Raw genomic sequence first — 21,476 nt, forward strand, 5'->3', positions numbered from 1 at the left:
GGTGCCGTGTCTTACCCCCGCTTTGCGTAATGTACGACTGCCCAAGGATTTTAAGGGCCCTCGCAAGGTGCCCAATTACACCGCCGATTTACAACCGGAGTCATGGGTGGAGAGTTATGAGATGGCGATGGAGATGTTGGACGTGGATGAAGCGGTGTGTGCTAAATACTTCACCACGATGTTGAAGAGGACAACTCGAACTTGGTTAAAGAGCTTACCGGCTAACTCTGTCGGGTCATGGGCTGAGCTAAAGCACTGGTTTATCCAGAATTTCAAAGATACACTAGATCATTTATGGCGCGCGTTGCTGCGCCCATCTATTTTTGCACTCTAATGTTAGGGATTGACAAAAGTATAAGGAGAAAATATTGTTTTAATATCGGCATGCATCGTATATTGTATCTATGATGCTTCATTTCACATTTCACCATTTTTGGTGGATTTGTTGGAAAGTAACTCTCTAGTATCCCTTTTTTGACACTTCTCTCTAGTCTCCTCTGGTGTTAAAAGGATACAATTTTTCCACTAATGACTTATCTGGACTGTGCAAAGGCAATATGTACTACCCTCTTTATAATCTCTTCTATCAAGAAATTGGAACAAATCTGAATATAAGTGAAGAAGCGTCCAAGAACATAATATTGCTCCCTCTTTGGAATGTTGTAGTTCTTAGTTTCCATAGTCTTCCCTCTTATCTACCGAATATGGACCTAGTCCTCGGGTGGCTCTCGGGCATGGCATTCTTCCCTTCCCTTGTGCTTGCTATTCCCGATCTGTATTTTGTTTCACCAGGGCCACCTTCCTCTAGGCATCATCTGTCTTAGACCACTTGACATCCGATTATTTCTACTTCTTTACCTGAAAATCAGAATTGTAAGTGTCAGTGGCACACCACACTCGTAATCGTCATGATTAGCAAACAAAGTGAAAACTGAGGCGCTCATGGGAGGGTCCTTGACTTCATCTCTAACATGCGGACAGCAATCAAGTAATGTACGATCATTAGAAGTATGAATTTTTTCCATGCAAATACTATAATTAGAAAGATGATGTGGCTCATTTCATGATAAAGGGAATATACACATTGGAAATCAAATAACAGTATGAATGGTTTGTTTTGGCCAATTGGAAATTTTGTTGCTAAGCCTAAAATTTTGGGAGCATCAATGAAGATGTCTTCTTGTAAATAAAACATCAGCAGTGATGATTTCATCTTGTATGGAACTATGCAAGATGAAATAGCCTTCCGGATGTTTATTTCGCAGTTAAAATAGCCTAACTTCTAGTTAGAGCATCAAGAAGCTATAAAGAAGTTTCCTGACCAGTGCACAACAGATTAACAAAATCCATCTAATGGATTAGCCCAGTATTATATCAACACCAGCTAACTCTGAAATGCTAATATAACTGTTCAACTTTCCTGTCAACTGTGTATCAAAAAAATTCTACTGACATGATCAAATATCCGATGTTATCAATCAGATGGAGCAGCTTGATATGATATTTTTGAATTATACACGCATGCAGCTTAAGTCAAGTAGATTAAATGAGTGTTTGCCGGTTCCTTATATAGTAGATTAAAATAACCCATGCACTTCATGGTTCAGAATATGTGAGTACATTAGTAGCAGCAAGAACACAACACATAGATTCATAAGCAGGAAAGTCAACATGTTGTACCATGTATGTGTACATTCGTCCTTCTTTGCCATGTTTTATCATGTAGTATTAAGGAAATAAATTATTGGTGTTTTCTTGGCATCACGGCTTTCTAGAATAGATAGACTATGTTCTTCCCTTATTCTATTATATGATTATAGAAATATGCTACATACATCAACAAACAGTACCATGTCATGAATATAACACATACATAACATTCATACCGTCCTAGATCTGCCAGTCTACATGAACTAATTAGCTGGATGCAGTCACTGCAGGTTGACAATATTCGAGAATCAACTTCCAAGATTTACCAAAATCACTTAACCAGAACCACGATGAGCACTGCCTGTACAAAATTAAGATCAAAAACACATTAGCACATCAGAATCACTGGGTGGGTGAGGCAAATTGTGCACAAGAGCATGAATTCAAGCGTGTGTAGGTTGTTTGTAAGGTGCCTGGCTTAATCGCAGACGGTAAGTGGCGTACTTAACTAACAAGAATAGGTACTTCACGCCGGCGGATAGCCTTCAATGGTCGGCACACAACCGCAGGTGTGGTTCCCATCTCCATGTCTTCGGCATCGCCTCACTTCGCACGCCATCAGCGTGGCGCCCCCACCCCCGTATGGCCTCGTCCGCATAGACCAGACTCACTAGCTTTTATCCCCTCTCCCAAACAGATCGATTTGGATCAGATCAAAGAGTGGCAGGGAGGAAGCATATATACACGCGGCACCACTTAGAAACTGAAGTTTCCAGTAGATGAGCCGTCAGCCCCGCCATGAATATGTGCTTAGATGCGGAAGTGTGATTGCGTGTTTGAAGTCTGAGCAGTTACCAGTAGATGAGTCGGCGGACATTATCGCTCCCCCATTCTACCTTGCAGGTGGATCGACCGCCTCGGCTGGATCGACCGGCGCCCGATTTACCCGCATCATGCTCGTCCTCTGGATCCCCTCGGGCACCTCTCTCGGCTGGATCAACTCATGCGCCTCAGCTGGATCCTGGAAGATCGCGCGACAGATCACGTGGCAGAGGACTGGATGGATCGATGCGGCCGCTCCGCTGCGCCTCGATAGGGATTGGATTTTTCCTTTTTGACGCAACTGAATCGGTACTGGATGGATTTCAGGCGGTCGCTCCTACGCCCCGCAAGCCCAACTCAGCATTGGACCTCCTTTAAGCGCTGGAATGGGCTAGCGTCTCGCGGACGGCCCAATGCACCAGAGGCATCCGTTTCGGCCTGTGGAGTAGCAGCCCACAGGACAGCTGGGCCAGTTTAAACTGATTGCGGAATAGACATAAAATCTGACGGCTGGGAACTTTCAGATCAATAAAACGGACAGCCGAAAACCCAAATCGCTGTGAGAGCGGGGATTAGGTGCGGTTATACTGTCCTTAATGTAAGCAGCCTATGTCAATTATGGACCTAGCCGCTTGTGTTCAAGAGGAGGGGGAGTCTAGTACGCATTGGGTGAAACGAGTCTCAGCTATTTTGCATTCATCACACCGCATTAATGCAGATACAGCAGTTTTGACGTTGGAGGGCAACTGCCAGTTTATGCCATTAAAGTTGAAGCTAGGGAGGCTCAAGCGTCACTGCAATGACATTTCAACTCTTATGGCTGCTTTGGTGAAATACGCCGATTCAGATAGTACTAAAGACCCTGAGTCTGAGGATGACAAACCGGGGAAAGGGAAAAAAGAACGGCAATACCAAGGGGCAGCAGCAAAATCTGGCAGGTCATGGGAATAATGGTAAGCGCAAGGCAGACAATAGTTTGGACTTTCTGGCTAACACCAACGCTCGGGACAACGGTCAGCGTCGTAAGGGTAAACAGCCTCAGAGGGGCGGAGGGTCAGGCCCCAAACTGGAGCGCCTGTTAAATCAGCCTTGTCCAAGGCACGGATCGAAGGAAAGTCCAGCTTCACATTTTTGAAAGGATTGTTTCATTATGCGGGAGTCTAAGAATTCCAATATGTTTCAATATGACAACGGCCTGCCCGGCGGTTCAGGAGGCAGTTTTCATGGGCCGGGTTATGGAGGTGGCAGCCCCGATTCAGGATTCCAAGGCAATCAAACCGGACATGGCAATCAAGGGAACCAGGGCAATCAAGGAGGTTATAACTGAAGGAAATATGCCCTAGAGGCAATAATAAAGTTATTATTTATTTCCTTATATCATGATAAATGTTTATTATTCATGCTAGAATTGTATTAACCGGAAACATAATACATGTGTGAATATATAGACAAACAAAGTGTCACTAGTATGCCTCTACTTGGCTAGATTGTTGATCAAAGATGGTTATGTTTCCTAGCCATAGACATGAGTTGTCATTTGATTAACGGGATCACATCATTAGGAGAATGATGTGATTGACTTGACTCATTCCGTTAGCATAGCACTTGATCGTTTAGTTTGTTGCTATTGCTTTCTTCATGACTTATACATGTTCCTATGACTATGAGATTATGCAACTCCCGTTTACCGGAGGAACACTTTGTGTGCTACCAAACGTCACAACGTAACTGGGTGATTATAAAGGAGCTCTATAGGTGTCTCCAAAGGTACATGTTGGGTTGGCGTATTTCGAGATTAGGATTTGTCACTCCGATTGTCGGAGAGGTATCTCTGGGCCCTCACGGTAATGCACATCACTTAAGCCTTGCAAGCATTGCAACTAATGAGTTAGTTGCAGGATGATGTATTACAGAACGAGTAAAGAGACTTGCCGGTAACGAGATTGAACTAGGTATTGAGATACCGACGATCGAATCTCGGGCAAGTAACATACCGATGACAAAGGGAACAACGTATGTTGTTATGCGGTCTGACTGATAAAGATCTTCGTAGAATATGTGGGAGCCAATATGAGCATCCAGGTTCCGCTATTGGTTATTGACCGGAGACGTGTCTCGGTCATGTCTACATTGTTCTCGAACCCGTAGGGTCCGCACGCTTAAGGTTTCGATGACAGTTATATTATGAGTTTATGAGTTTTGATGTACCGAAGGAGTTCGGAGTCCCGGATGAGATCGGGGACATGATGAGGAGTCTCGAAATGGTCGAGAAGTAAAGATTGATATATTGGACGACTATATTCGGACATCGGAAAGGTTCCGAGTGATTCGGGTATTTTTCGGAGTACCGGAAAGTTACGGGAATTCGCCGGGGAGTATATGGGCCTTACTGGGCCATACGGGAATAGAGGAGACAGGACAAAAGGAAGGAGACGCCCCCCCCCTCTGGTCCGAAATGGACAAGGGGTGCAGCCCACTTTTCCTTGTTCCTCTCCCCCTCTTTCCTTCTCTCCTACTCCAACAAGGGAAGGAGGAGTCCTACTCCCGGTGGGAGTAGGACTCCCCCCTTGGCGCGCCCTCCTCCTAGGCCGGCCGCCTCCCTCCCTTGCTCCTTTATATACGGGGGCAGGGGGCACCCCACAGACACAACAATTGATCATTGATCTCTTAGCCGTGTGCGGTGCCCCCCTCCACCATAGTCCACCTCGATAATACCGTAGCGGTGCTTAGGCGAAGCCCTGTGTCGGTAGAACATCAACATTGTCACCACGGCGTCGTGCTGACGAAACTCTCCCTCAACACTCGGCTGGATGGGAGTTCGAGGGATGTCATCGGGCTGAACGTGTGCTGAACTCGGAGGTGCCGTGCGTTCGGTACTTGATCGGTCGGATCGTGAAGACATACGACTACATCAACCGCATTGTGCTAACGCTTCCGCTTTCGGTCTACGAGGGTACGTGGACAACACTCTTGAGGGAGTCCTGGATTAGGGGGTGTCCGGATGGCCGGACTATACCTTCAGCCGGACTCCTAGACTATGAAGATACAAGATTGAAGACTTCGTCCCATGTTCGGAAGGGACTTTCCTTGGCGTGGAAGGCAAGCTTGGCGATACGGATATGCAGATCTCCTACCATTGTAACCGACTTTGTGTAACCCTAACCCTCTCCGATGTCTATATAAACCGGAGGGTTTTAGTCCGTAGGACGACATACACAACAACAATCATACCATAGGCTAGCTTCTAGGGTTTAGCCTCTCCGATCTCGTGGTAGATCTACTCTTGTACTACCCATATCATCAATATTAATCAAGCAGGACGTAGGGTTTTACCTCCATCGAGAGGGCCCGAACCTGGGTAAAACTTCGTGTCCCTTGCCTCCTGTTACCATCCGGCCTAGACGCACAGTTCGGGACCCCCTACCCGAGATCCGCCGGTTTTGACACCGACATTGGTGCTTTCATTGAGAGTTCCTCTGTGTCGTCTCCGTCAGGCTTGATGGCTCCTACGATCATCGATAGTGATGCGGTCCAGGGTGAAACTTGTCTCCCCGGACAGATCTCTGTCTTCGGCGGCTTTGCACTGCGGGCCAATTCACTTGGCCATCTGGAGCAGATCGAAAGCTATGCCCCTGGCCGTCAGGTCAGATTTGGAAATTTAAACTACACGGGTGACATCCGCGGGGACTTGATCTTCGACGGATTCGAGCCACTACCGAGCGCGCCGCACTGCCACGATGAGCATGATCTAGCTCTGCCGCCTAATAGTGCCCTGAAGGCCGCACCCGCATCGGTTTCGACCCTTAATTCGGAGCCAACCGCGCCGACCGAGGATGGCTGGTTGGACGCCGCCTCGGGGGCTGCAATCCTAACAGCGATCGAGCCGAACACCAGCCCCGCACTCTGTGAGACTCATGATTCCAAGGAGCCAGACTCCTCTCCGGACTCTGAACCGTTCGCGCATCTGCCGATCGAATCCGATTGGGCGCCGATCATGAAGTTTACTGCCGCGGACATTTTTCAGCACTCGCCCTTTGGCGATATTATAAAATCACTAAAGTCTTTCTCTTTGTCAGGAGAGCCCTGGCCGGACTACGGTCAGCGAGATTGGGATGCGGACGATGAAGAAATTCAAAGCCCACCCACCACCCACTTTGTAGCCACTGTCGACGATTTAACCGACATGCTCGACTTCACTCCGAAGACATCGACGGTATGGACGCCAATGAAGGAGACGATGAAGAACCAGCGCCTATTGGGCCCTGGAACGCCACCTTGTCATATTACGTATACATGGTGGACGCACCAAAAGATGATGACGAGGAGCGGAAGGACGCACCGAAGGCTTGTTCCCTCGAAAAGCAGTCAAAGCGGCGACGCAAGCGCCGCCCCAAATCCCGCCTCGACAAAAATAGCGATCACACAGACCCAGCGCTGGAGCAGGGTGAACCGCTGCCGGACAACGGCAATCTGGATAATCAAACCGAACAAACAAATCCTATCAAGGATAATGGTTCGGACGACATAACGCTGGACAGACACCCGGAGCAGTAGACTGCCCGTAAAAGGCTTGTTGCCACCGCGAGGAGTCTGAAAAAGCAGAAGCAAAGGCTCAAGGCCGCGCAAGACACACTCCAAATCAGATGGAGTAAAATACTCAACGCTGCAGCAAGGTACGGCGACAATCGCCCCTCCAAGAGCTACCCAAAGCGGAAGCTGCTACCCGAATTCGATGAGGAGGCCTCAGAACCCCCACAACCAAATATCAAAGCAGCCACCTGGTCGGATAGACGACCCCTCTACCAACACAGAGCGGCATACAACGCCGCTCACAATACAATACGTTGACCCATGCGAGGGCTCGCACCCAAAGGACGGCGCAACAAGATCCATCTATGGACCACGCAAGCGCGCCCCAGCATACAATGCAACACAACAAACATCCGAACAACGCAGTACACCCAGCTACAGGGGTGCTGCACACCCCCTATGTTTCACCGATGAGGTGCTGGACCACGAATTTCCAAAGGGATTCAAGCCCGTAAACATAGAGGCATAAAACGGAACAACAGACCCTGGGGTCTGGATTGAGGACTACATCCTTCATATCCATATGGCTCGAGGAGATGATCTCCATGCCATCAAGTACCTACCCCTCAAGCTCAAAGGGACAGCTCGTCACTGGCTCAAAGGCCTCCCCGAAAGCTCCATTGGAAGTTGGGAAGAGCTCGAAGACGCCTTTCGGGCAAATTTTCAAGGGACTTATGTCCGACCTCCGGATGCGGACGATTTGAGTCATATAACTCAACAGCCCGGAGAGTCAGCCCGAAAGCTTTGGAACAGGTTTCTTACTAAAAAGAACCAGATTGTCGACTGTCCGGACGCCGAAGCCTTGGCAGCTTTCAAGTATAGCGTCCGTGATGAATGGCTCGCCAGACACCTCGGCCAAAATAAGCCGAGAACGATGGCCGCATTAACAAACCTCATGACTCGCTTTTGCGCGGGTGAGGACAGCACGAAGGGCACGGCAGTAAATGCCGGATTCAAAAGCTCTCGGCTAGGTCAAAAGCCGCCCCCTAAAGGCACCAGGGATGAATTGTCTAGCCTCAACAAAATTCTGGACCAAGTATGTCAGATTCATAGTACCCCTGGTAAACCTGCTAATCATACCCATAGAGAATGTTGGGTCTTCAAGCAGTCCGGCAAGCTCAACGCCGTACACAAGGGGGAGGATACACCAAGTGAAGACGAGGACGAGCCCCCCAAGCAAGACACGGGGGAACAAAAGAAATTTCCACCAGAAGTCAAAACAGTAAACGTGTTACACATAATCAAGGGACAAAACAACGTGGCACTCCTAGGAAAATATACCCAAGTGCCTGTCACCACGAATCCTGCCACTGGTCATCTCAACCGATCACTTTGGACCATCGCGATTACTCAGCAAGTATCCGACACGCAGGATGGGCTGCCCTGGTATTAGACCCAGTAATTGGCGGATATCACTTCACAAGAGTCTTGATGGACGGCGGCAGTAGCCTAAACCTAATATATCAGGATACAATCCGCGGGATGGGGTTAGACCCAACACAAATTCTCCATAGCAATACTACCTTTAAAGGAGTAACGCCAGGCCCAGGGGCTCGTTGTACGGGCTCCCTCCTATTACAAGTTATATTCGGCTCCCCCGATAACTTCCGTCGCGAGCATTTAACTTTCCACATCGCTCCGTTTCAAAGTGGCTATCAAGCACTTCTCGGACGCGAAGATTTCGCTCGCTTTAATGCAATACCACACTACGCCTCCCTCACACTCAAGATGCCCGGTCCATGTGGCATCATTATAGTGCACGGAAATATCAAGCGATCTCTGCGCGCCGAAGAGAGTGAGGCGGCCTTGGCAGCCGCACACTAAAGGCGCCCGGACAAGCGAAAGCATCCAATAGGCTGTCAAGACCTCAGATACAACTAATCGAGTCCGCCGCCGCTACTTATACTGAATAAATGGTCACACCCCTATTTGTCAATACAAAGGGCTCAACACGCGCAGACGAGTGGCAATTTCTTCTCATCTTGAATTATACATGGTTTCTTTAACAAACTATCTTTTTGCACGACAACTTTTTCACCTAAATTCCTCTCTTTTACAGATGATCATCGTGCCACACCCGTCCAGGATACGGCACAACGGAGACACAGGCGCAGATGTGCAGCAGGGACCCGCTCCAAGGATTCTTTTTAGATTAAGACCCTGCATAAACCTTTCTTACTGTCTCTTGTTGATACATATCCACCGTTGAGAAGGATGCTGACGTCTTGGCATGTGGCCACGCCAGAAAAATGCACGTACCTGGACACAAGGGGCTTCTTACAAAGGCCATTATTCAGGCCCGGTTTATACCACAAAGACCGAATACCTTAGGGAGTGTTCGGCGTCGCGAGTTTGACCCTATATGCATCAGCTCCGAATCATTGTCTTTGGTCAAATGTTGGGTTTGCCCGGCTCCTGTGTTTTGGTGCCTTACGTTCCGCTTTACCCGCTAAGGTAGCACCAGGAGAACTACTGTGATTGTGCCCTGGTTCATCCGGACGAGCACCTCAGTAGAGAAAGCTGAAAACTGACTGTCATGATATAGCATGAGACTGGTCAACCACTCGATGACCTATGGGAATGTTAGAATTCCTCCGCCTTAACGAAGGACCGTTTTCCGGCCAGGCATGTACGCACCCCGGGATCGGGAAAGTGCGGAGCCACCACGGGCTATTTAGTAGCCCCACTGTCAAACTCCTATGGCTAAGTGAAAGTGCTAAAGCATTATAGTCCGGTTGCCTCGCTCGCTCCGCTATCACCTCCTTAATAGGACCAAGACGTTGGATTAACTGTGAACGCGTGTTTTTGCGAGCACCTCCGCATAATATGCGTGAGGGTTGAAGCCGACGGCTGCAATCTTTCAGGTTATACACATGTATACATAAACGGCCGCCCAGGAGGCATCATATTACTTTCAGGCAAAAGTATAAAAATAGCCTTATAAAAATTTATAAAAGCATTTCGCTTATAATGAGATTACATATCACTAAAATATAATATTTTTTGAGCACTGGGTCTCTATCAAACGAGCACCCTCAAGAACTTCTTCAAAGTAGTGCTCAGCAGCCCTTCGACCTATGGCCGAATCTCGCGCTGCAACAGTGGTAGCATCCATCTCCGCCCAGTATGCTTTAACACGGGCAAAGGCCATCCGTGCGCCCTCTATGCACGCCGACCTCTTCATCGCATTAATGTGCGGCACCACGTCAAGGAACTGCTGCACCAAGCTGAAATAGCTGTTCGGTTTTGACCTTTCCGGCCATAGCTGATCCACAACAGACCTCATGGAGAGTCCGGACAACCTATTTAGTTCGGCCCATTCGGCTAATTGGTCGTCAATGAAAGCGGACGCTTGGGAGAATGGAATTGTCTCCAAAACAGCTGGTCTACTTCACGGTCCGTCTGACCCTGGAAATACTTGGCCGCATCGGCAGCGCTCGCCGCCAAATCCATATATACATCCTTCGAACTCCATAGCCGATCCAGAGGGGCATACCGTGGATCTCCGAACTTCCTCCGCAACATAAAGGATTTCCCAACTACAATATCCCCGGCTTCCCGCAGCTCCTCCTTCTTTGCCCTCATAGCAGAGCGGAGGTCCTTTCTCGTCGCAGCAGCCTTCTCAAGGTCCGATGCCTTCGCTTGGTTTTCCTTTTCGAGAACCCGGCAACGGTCGGCGGCGGCTTTTAATTCTATGGCCATCTTGTCTCGGCTCTCGCCATGCGCGGCCTTCTTGGCTTGCAACTCTTCGGCCGCCTTCAAAGCAGCCGCATTACCCAACCTCGCTTGTTCCTTGGCTCGGGCAAGTTCTGCCCGCAAGGCTTCAACAGTGGCAGCTCCATCTGCAGTCACAACATGTTAAAGATACCGGCACCATGTTGCTCTTCCTATTGTGGCGTTTACCAGATAATGACACTTACCCTGTGCCTCGTCAAGCCTTTTGTTAAAAAGCTCGATGTCGGCGTCTGCCACATCCAACTGCCATTCTAAATGGGCAAACTCGCTAGTCCGGCAAGCCACCAGAGCTTCCATCACCTGCACATAGAGGCAGTATGGTTATTACCTGGGAATATGATCCTCTGTTCGTCGTCGTTTCCGACGACAACCAGAGTCTCAGGGGCTACTATCTACACAGGGCACACCTAGCATGTGCAGGACTATCATACATTCTTTTACGTACCTCAAAGCCTGTCAGTAGACTCATAAAAGCTTCATGCAATCCTCTTTCGGCGGACGATATTCTCTCCATCACCGTATTCATCAGCACACGGTGTTCATCTGAGATGGCTGCTCGCCCCACCAACTCCCTCAGAACATCCGATCGCACACTAGACGGTGCCGGACTCTTTTGTCTGCTCTCTTCGGGAGCCGGACACTGGGAGCTTCGGGGGTCAATGGGATTATCTTCTGGCCTCACCGGACTCGGAGAGGCCCTCCGCGACGACACTTCAAGGTCACCCGCTTCCGGAGCGGAGGAGTCCGGAGGAGGCGTTTCGCTCTCCATCATCTCGGGAAGAAGATCCCCCGAAGACGAGCTCATTTGAGAGGGGCTACGGCCCGAATTGCAAAGACATATGCGGTGGTTATTTTCTCAGAAGAAAAAGATGGCATATCTGTACTATTAAAGTATTTCGGGTCACTTACGACTCGCGGGAGAATTGATCCCCCCGCGGACTTTGTGCGGCAACAGCGCCCCCCAAGGTAGGACCCTCTGTGGGAAACTTCTTCTCCCGTTTGGAAGCTTCGGCTTCCGAATCCCCGGGCGCAGTCCTTTTCCTCTTCTGGTCGTCTTCCTTCATGGAGACGCTCGCTCCCTCGGTTAGAGTGGGCAGCGTTGGGGACCCGCGTCCGCCCGTATTATCCTCCACAGTACCTTCCTTCAAGGGCTTCGGGCAAGGTGTGGTCTGGAGCATCTTTTCCAATACCGGATTTTCCAAACCCTCATGGAGGGGGGCCGAACACCGAATCAACTTCGCCTTTGTTAGCCAGTCCTGGTCAAAAAGCGAACTCTCAGAAATAACTTCGTAACAAAGGAGAGATAGTATGTTCGGCCGGAAGATGCCTTACCTGTTCGGCGGCGCGGTTACTACTCAGGCCCACGTCCTCGGTGATTTCCGGACACTCCACCTGAGGTCCGAAGAATGACTTGTACATATCCTCGTGCGTCAGGCCAAGAAAATTTTGAATGACACGCGGTCCCTCGGGATTGAACTCCCACAGGCGAAGAGGCCGGCGCTTGCAAGGCTGGACTTGACGAACCAACATGACTTGTATTACCGCAACCAAACTGAAATCTCCATTGAAGAGATCTCGAATGCGGCTTTGCATTATAGGCATGTCCTTGGCTGGACCCCAGCTCAGACCTCTGCTGATCCATGACATCAGTTGTGGTGGAGGGCCCGAGCGGAAAACAGGGGCGGCCGCCCACTTGGCACTTTTAGGAGCCGTGATGTAGAACCACTCCTGCTGCCACAATTCAGACACCTCTGGGATGGAACCTTTGGGCCACGGAGCTCCCGTCATCTTGCATATTGAGGCACCTCCACACGCTGCATGTTGCCCCTCGATCATCTTCGGTTTTACTTCAAAGGTCTTGAGCCATAGGCCAAAGTGAGGGGTAACCCGGAGGAAGGCCTTGCACACGACAATAAATGTCGTGATATGAAGAAAGGAGTCCGGAGCTAGATCATGGAAGTCTAGCCCGTAATAAAACATCAAACCCCTGACGAAAGGATCCAGAGCAAGGCCTAGACCTCGGAGGAAGTGGGAGACGAACATGACGTTCTCGTTGGGTTCGGGGGTGGGAACGGCCTGCCCTCGGGGAGGCAGCCGATGCAATATCTCGGTGGTCAGATATCTGGCCTCCCTCAACTTTTTGATGTCTTCTTCCGTGACGGAGGAAGGCACTCATCGGCCTTGAAGGCTAGATCCGGACATGACTGAAGGTTCGGAGCACCTGACCTGAACTTTGGGCGTTTGAGCTTGAGGTGGGGGAAGGATTCGATTGAGCACGGCAGGGAAACCTTGTCCCTTTATAAAGAGGGTGAATATCAAGCGTCCTCTCCATGCCCGTTTGGACTTGCCTATAATCTAGGAGTCCTAGAAGCGGTTGGGTTACCCACGCCCGTATTGATGAGAATCCCGGAATAAGGGGACACGATCTCTGCTTTAACAAGACATGCCAAGGAAACCGCCTCGTATGACGCGCTGAGGTGGGATAATAAAACAACTCGGATAAAGGCTTGGCCGTGGTGTGTCACACTATGGAATACGTCAACAGATTAGATTTGTGTAAATATTATTCTCTCTATGGCAATATGTGGAAACTTATTTTGCAGAGCCGGACACTATCTTTGTGTTCAAAATCTTCTATGAAGTACTTGGAGGAGGAACCTGCCTTGCAATGCCAAAGACAATCTGCGCGCCGGACTCGTCGTCATTGAAGCCTGGTTCAGGGGCTACTGAGGGAGTCCTGGATTAGGGGGTGTCCGGATGGCCGGACTATACCTTCAGCCGGACTCCTAGACTATGAAGATACAAGATTGAAGACTTTGTCCCGTGTCCGGAAGGGACTTTCCTTGACGTGGAAGGCAAGCTTGGCGATATGGATATGCAGATCTCCTACCATTGTAACCGACTTTGTGTAACCCTAACCCTCTCCGGTGTCTATATAAACCGGAGGGTTTTAGTCCGTAGGACAACATACACAACAACAATCATACCATAGGCTAGCTTCTAGGGTTTAGCCTCTCCGATCTCGTGGTAGATCTACTCTTGTACTACCCATATCATCAATATTAATCAAGCAGGACGTAGAGTTTTACCTCCATCGAGAGGGCCCGAACCTGGGTAAAACTTCGTGTCCCTTGCCTCCTGTTACCATCCGGCCTAGACGCACAGTTCGGGACCCCCTACCCGAGATCCTCCGGTTTTGACACCGACAACTCTCCCCTCTCGTTGCTATGCATCACCATGATCTTGCGTGTGCGTAGGAAAGTTTTGAAATTACTACGTTCCCCAGCAGTGCTATCGGAGCATGGTTTTATGCGTTGATGTTATATGCACGAGTAGAACACAAGTGAGTTGTGGGCGATATAAGTCATACTGCTTACCAGCATGTCATACTTTGGTTCGGCGGTATTGTTGGATGAAGCAGCCCAGACCGACATTACGCGTACGCTTACGCGAGACTGGTTCTACCGACGTGCTTTGCACACAGGTGGCTGGCGGGTGTCAGTTTCTCCAACTATAGTTGAATTGAGTGTGGCTACGCCCGGTCCTTACGAAGGTTAAAACAGCACCAACTTGACAAACTATCATTGTGGTTTTGATGCGTAGGTAAGAATGGTTCTTGCTAAGCCCAGTAGTAGCCACGTAAAACTTGCAACAACAAAGTAGATACGTCTAACTTGTTTTTGCAGGGCATGTTGTGATGTGATATGGTCAAGACATGATGCTATATTTTATTGTATGAGATGATCATGTTTTGTAACCGAGTTATCGGCAACTGGCAGGAGCCATATGGTTGTTGCTTTATTGTATGCAATGCAATCACGCTGTAATGCTTTACTTTATCACTAAGCGGTAGCGATAGTCGTGGAAGCATAAGATTGGCGAGACGACAACGATGCTACGATGGAGATCAAAGTGTCGCGCCGGTGACGATGGTGATCATGATGGTACTTAGGAGATGGAGATCACAAGTACAAGATGATGATGGCCATATCATATCACTTATATTGATTGCATGTGATGTTTATCTTTTATGCATCTTATTTTGCTTTGATTGACGGTAGCATTATAAGATGATCTCTCACTAAATTTCAAGATAAAAGTGTTCTCCCTGAGTATGCATCGTTGCCAAAGTTCGTCGTGCCCAGAAACCACGTGATGATCGGGTGTGATAAGCTCTACGTCCATCTACAACGGGTGCAAGCCAGTTTTGCACACGCAGAATACTCAGGTTAAACTTGACGAGCCTAGCATATGCAGATATGGCCTCGGAACACTGAGACCGAAAGGTCGAGCGTGAATCATATAGTAGATATGATCAACATAATGATGTTCACCATTGAAAGCTACTCCATTTCACGTGATGATCGGTTATGGTTTAGTTGATATGGATCACGTGATCACTTAGAGTATTAGAGGGATGTCTATCTAAGTGGGAGTTCTTAAGTAATATGATTAATTGAACTTTAATTTATCATGAACTTAGTCCTGGTAGTATTAGCATATCTATGTTGTAGATCAATAGCTCGCGTTTAGCTCCCCTGTTTTATTTTTGATATGTTCCTAGAGAAAACTAAGTTGAAAGATGTTAGTAGCAATGATGCGGATTGGATCTGTGATCTGAGGTTTATCCTCATTGCTGCATAGAAGAATTATGTCCTTGATGCACCGCTAGGTGACAAACCTATTGCAGGAGCAGATGCAGATGTTATGAACGTTTGGCTAGCTCAATATGATGACTACTTGATAGTTTAGTGCACCATGCTTAAATGGCTTAGAATCGGGACTTCAAAGATGTTTTGAACATCATGGACCATATGAGATGTTCCAGGAGTTGAAGTTAATATTTCAAGCAAATACCCGAGTTGAGAGATATGAAGTCTCCAACAAGTTTTATAGCTAAAAGATGGAGGAGAATAGCTCAAGCAGTGAGCATGTGCTCAGATTGTCTGGGTACTACAATCGCTTGAATCAAGTGGGAGTTAATCTTCCAGATAAAATAGTGATTGACAGAATTCTCTAGTCACCATCACCAAGTTAGTAGAACTTCGTGATGAACTATAGTATGCAAGGGATGACAAAAACAATTCCCAAGCTCTTCGTGATGCTGAAATCAACGAAGGTAGAAATCAAGAAAAGCATCAAGTGTTGTTGGTTGACAAGACCACTAGTTTCAAGAAAAGGGCAGAGAGAAGAAGGGGAACTTCAAGAAGAACGACGAGCAAGTTGCTACTCAATTGAAGAAGCCCAAGTCTGTACCTAAGCCTGAGACTAAGTGCTTCTACTGCAAAGGGACTAGTCACTGCAAGCGGAACTGCCCCAAGTATTTGGCGGATAAGAAAGGATGGCAAAGTGAACAAAGGTATATTTGATATACATATTATTGATGTGTATTTTACTAGTGTTCGTAGCAATCCCTCGGTATGTGATACTGGTTCAGTTGCTAAGAGTAGTAACTCGAAACGGGAGTTGCAGAATGAACAGAGACTAGTTAAGGGTGAAGTGACAATGTGTATTGGAAATGGTTCCAAGATTGATATGATCATCATCGCACACTCCCTATACTTTCGGGATTAGTGTTAAACCTAAAATAAATAGTGTTTGCGTTGAGCATAAATATGATTGGATCATGTTTATTGCAATACGGTTATTCATGTAAGTTAGAGAATAATTGTTGTTCTGTTTACATGAATAAAACCTTCTATGGTCATACACCCAATGAAATTGGTTTGTTGGATCTCGATCGTGGTGATACACATATTCATAATATTGAAGCCAAAAGATGCAAAGTTAATAATGATAGTGCAACTTATTTGTGGCACTGTCGTTTAGGTCATATTGGTGTAAAGCGCATGAAGAAACTCCATGCTGATGGGCTTTTGGAATCACTTGATTATGAATCATTTTGATGCTTGCGAACCATGCCTCATGGTCAAGATGACTAAGACTCCGTTCTCCGAAACAATGGAGCGAGCAACTGACTTATTGGAAATCATACATACTGATGTATGCAGTCCGATGAGTGTTGAGGCTCGCGGCGGGCATCGTTATTTTCTGACCTTCATAGATGATTTGAGCAGATGTGGGTATATCTACTTAATGAAACACAAGTCTGAAACATTTGAAAAGTTCAAAGAATTTCAGAGTGAAGTGGAGAATCATCGTAACAAGAAAATAAAAGTTTCTACGATATGATCCCAGAGGTAAAATATTTGAGTTAAGACTTTGGCCTTCAGTTAAAACAATGTGAAATAGTTTCACTACTCATGCCACCTGGAACACCACAGTGTAATAGTGTGTCCGAACATCATAACCGTACTTTATTAGATATGGTGCGATCTATGATGTCTCTTACCGATCTACCACTATCATTTTGGGGTTATGCATTAGAGACAGCTGCATTCACGTTAAATAGGGCACCATCTAAATCCGTTGAGACGACACCGTATGAACTATGGTTTGGCAAGAAACCTAAGATGTCGTTTCTTAAAGTTTGAGGTTGCAATGCTTATGTGAAAAAGTTTCAACCTGATAAGCTCAAACCCAAATCGGAGAAGTGCATCTTCATAGGATACCCAAAATAAAATGTTGGGTACACCTTCTATCACAGATCCGAAGGCAAGATATTCGTTGCTGAGAGTGGATCCTTTCTAGAGAAGGAGTTTATCTCGAAAGAAGTGAGTGGGAGGAAAGTAGAACTTGATGAGGTAACTGTACCTGCTCCCTTATTGGAAAGTAGTTCATCACAGAAATCTGTTCCTGTGACTACTACACCAATTAGTGAGGAAGCTAATGATGATGATCATGTAACTTCAGATCAAGTTACTACCGAAATTCGTAGGTAAACCAGAGTGAAATCCGCACCAGAGTGGTACGGTAATCCTGTTCTGGAGGTCATGTTACTTGACCATGACGAGCCTACGAACTATGAGGAAGCGATGATGAGCCCAGATTCCGCGAAATGGCTTGAGGCCATGAAATCTGAGATGAGATCCATGTATGGGAACAAAGTATGGACTTTGATTGACTTGCCCATTGATCGGCGAGCCATTGAGATTAAATGGATCTTCAAGAGGAAGACAGACGCTGATAGTAGTGTTACTATCTACAAAGCTAGAATTGTCGCAAAAAGGTTTTCGACAAGTTCAAGGTGTTGACCACGATGAGAATTTCTCACTCGTATCTATGCTTAAGTCTGTCCGAATCATGTTAGCAATTGCCGCATTTTATGAAATCTGGGAAATGGATAAACAAAACTGCATTCCTTAATATGATTTATTAAAGAAGAGTTGTATATGATGCAACCAGAAGGTTTTGTCGATTCTAAAGGTACTAACAAAATATGCAAGCTCCAGCGATCCATCTATGGACTGGTGCAAGCATCTTGGAGTTGGAATATACGCTTTGATAAGTTGTTGAAAGCATATAGTTTTATACAGACTTGCGGTGAAGCCTGTATTTACAAGAAAGTGAGTGGGAGCACTACAACATTTCTGATAAGTATATGTATGACATATTGTTGATCGGAGATGATGTACAATTATTCTGCAAAGCATAAAGGAATGTTTGAAAGGAGTTTTTTCAAAGAAAGACCTCGGTGAAGCTGCTTACATATTGAGCATCAAGATCTATAGAGATAGATCAAGACGCTTGATAAGTTTTTCAATGAATACATACCTTGACAAGATTTTGAAGTAGTTCAAAATGGAACAGTCAAAGAAGGAGTTCTTGCCTTTGTTACAAGGTGTGAAGTTGAGTAAGACTCAAAACCCGACCACGGCAGAAGATAGAGAGAGAATGAAAGTCATTCCCTATGCCTCGGCCATAGGTTCTATAAAGTATGCCATGCTGTGTACCAGACCTATTGTATACCCTGCCCTGTGTTTGGCAAGGGAGTACAATAGTGATCTAGGAGTAGATCACTGGACATTGGTCAAAATTATCCTTAGTGGAATAAGGATATGTTTCTCGATTATGGAAGTGACATAAGGTTCGTCGTAAAGGGTTACGTCGATGCAAGTCTTGACACTGATCTAGATGACTCAAAGTCTCAATCTGGATACATATTGAAAGTGGGAGCAATTAGCTAGAGTAGCTCCGTGCAGAGCATTGTTGACATAGAAATTTGCAAAATACTTACGGATCTGAATGTGGCAGACCCGTTGACTAAACTTTTCTCACAAGCAAAACATGATCACACCTCAGTACTCTTTGGGTGTTAATCACATAGCGATGTGAACTAGACTATTGACTCTAGTAAACCCTTTGGGTGTTGGTCACATGTCAATGTGAACTATGGGTATTAATCACATGGTGATGTGAACTATTGGTATTAAATCACATGGCGATGTGAACTAGATTATTGACTCTAGTGCAAGTGGGAGACTGAAGGAAATATGCCCTAGAGGCAATAATAAATTTATTATTTATTTCCTTATATCATGATAAATGTTTATTATTCATGCTAGAATTGTATTAACCAGAAACATAATACATGTGTGAATACATAGACAAACAAAGTGTCACTAGTATGCCTCTACTTGACTAGCTTGTTGATCAAAGATGGTTATGTTTCCTAGCCATAGACATGAGTTGTCATTTGATTAACGGGATCACATCATTAGGAGAATGATGTGATTGACTTGACCCATTCCGTTAGCATAGCACTTGATCGTTTAGTTTGTTGCTATTGCTTTCTTCATGACTTATACATGTTCCTATGACTATGAGATTATGCAACTCCCGTTTACCGGAGGAACACTTTGTGTGCTACCAAACGTCACAACGTAACTGGGTGATTATAAAGGAGCTCTACAGGTGTCTCCAAAGGTACATGTTGGGTTGGCGTATTTCGAGATTAGGATTTGTCACTCCGATTGTCGGAGAGGTATCTCTGGGCCCTCTCGGTAATGCACATCACTTAAGCCTTGCAAGCATTGCAACTAATGAGTTAGTTGCAGGATGATGTATTACAGAACGAGTAAAGATACTTGCCAATAACGAGATTGAACTAGGTATTGAGATACCGACGATCGAATCTCGGGCAAGTAACATACCGATGACAAAGGGAACAACGTATGTTGTTATGCGGTCTGACGGGTAAAGATCTTCGTAGAATATGTGGGAGCCAATATGAGCATCCAGGTTCCGCTATTGGTTATTGACCGGAGACGTGTCTCGGTCATGTCTACATTGTTCTCGAACCCGTAGGGTCCGCACGCTTAAGGTTTCGATGAAAGTTATATTATGAGTTTATGAGTTTTGATGTACCGAAGGAGTTCGGAGTCCCGGATGAGATCGGGGACATGACGAGGAGTCTCGAAATGGTCGAGACGTAAAGATTGATATATTAGACGACTATATTTGGACATCGGAAAGGTTCCGAGTGATTCGGGTATTTTTCGGAGTACCGGAGAGTTACGGGAATTCGCGGGGAGTATATGGGCCTTATTGGGCCATACGGGAATAGAGGAGAGAGGCCAAAAGGAAGGAGGCGCGCGCCCCCCCCTCTGGTCCGAATTGGACAAGGGCTGCAGCCCACTTTTCCTTGTTCCTCTCCCCCTCTTTCCTTCTCTCCTACTCCAACAAGGGAAGGAGGAGTCCTACTCCCGGTGGGAGTAGGACTCCCCCCTTGGCGCGCCCTCCTCCTAGGCCGGCCGCCTCCCTCCCTTGCTCCTTTATATACGGGGGTAGGGGGCACCCCACAGGCACAACAATTGATCATTGATCTCTTAGCCGTGTGCGGTGCCCCCCTCCACCATAGTCCACCTCGATAATACCGTAGCGGTGCTTAGGCGAAGCCTTGCGTCGGTAGAACATCAACATCGTCACCACGCCGTCGTGCTGACGAAACTCTCCCTCAACACTCGACTGGATCGGAGTTCGAGGGACGTCATCGGGCTGAACGTGTGCTGAACTCGGAGGTGCCGTGCGTTCGGTACTTGATCGGTCGGATCGTGAAGACGTACGACTACATCAACCGCGGTGTGCTAACGCTTCCGCTTTCGGTCTACGAGGGTACGTGGACAACACTCTCCCCTCTCGTTGCTATGCATCACCATGATCTTGCGTGTGCGTAGGAAAGTTTTGAAATTACTACGTTCCCCAACAATAACCATCAGGGGAATCAGCAGCAGAAGCAGTCGGGTTATCAGAGCAATCCGAAGCTGTTGAATAGTGGGCAGTATCATGTCTTCACCACTAGCTTGTGTAAACATGATCAGAAGCTTCACAAGAGGGCAATAAACTCTGTTGAACCGGCGATGCCTCAATATCTGCGCTGGTCTGAGCAGCCCATTTTATGGAGTGGAGAGGATCACCCACCCTGTGTTGATAATCCGGGTCATCTGGCCTTAGAGGTGGCACCTCAAGTTGGGGGGTATATGTTCACCAAGGTGCTTATGGATGGGGGAAGCGGTATCAATATTCTTTACTATGATACCTTCGGCCGTATGGGGTTGACAGATAAGAATCTTAAACCGTCGAACACCGATTTTCATGGTGTGGTGCCCGGTAAGTCTGCGTATCCAGTGGGCAAGATAGACCTAGAGGTGGCTTTTGGAGATGATCATGATTCAAGGTCAGAAACATTGACTTTTGAGGTGGTGAAAATCAAGAGTCTGTATCATGCCCTGTTCGGGCATTCGGCTTATGCTAAGTTCATGGCGAGGCTGTGTTATGTT

General features: G+C 47.0%; 1 long non-coding RNA gene across 1 annotated transcript; it reads right to left on the reverse strand.

The window, feature by feature from the left end:
* Window positions 1–355: 355 nt before the first annotated feature.
* Window positions 356–2,848, reverse strand: LOC125536714 (uncharacterized). Its single transcript, XR_007295205.2, has 2 exons — window positions 1,887–2,848; window positions 356–858 (listed from the first exon to the last, which is right to left on the reverse strand). It is a non-coding gene; the product is annotated as an uncharacterized LOC125536714 (long non-coding RNA).
* Between the last annotated feature and the right edge of the window lie 18,628 nt (window positions 2,849–21,476).

Source organism: Triticum urartu, chromosome 2A, assembly GCF_056163025.1.
Source record: "Triticum urartu cultivar PI428250 chromosome 2A, HENAU_Tu73, whole genome shotgun sequence".
In the NCBI taxonomy this organism is placed as follows: Eukaryota; Viridiplantae; Streptophyta; class Magnoliopsida; order Poales; family Poaceae; genus Triticum; species Triticum urartu.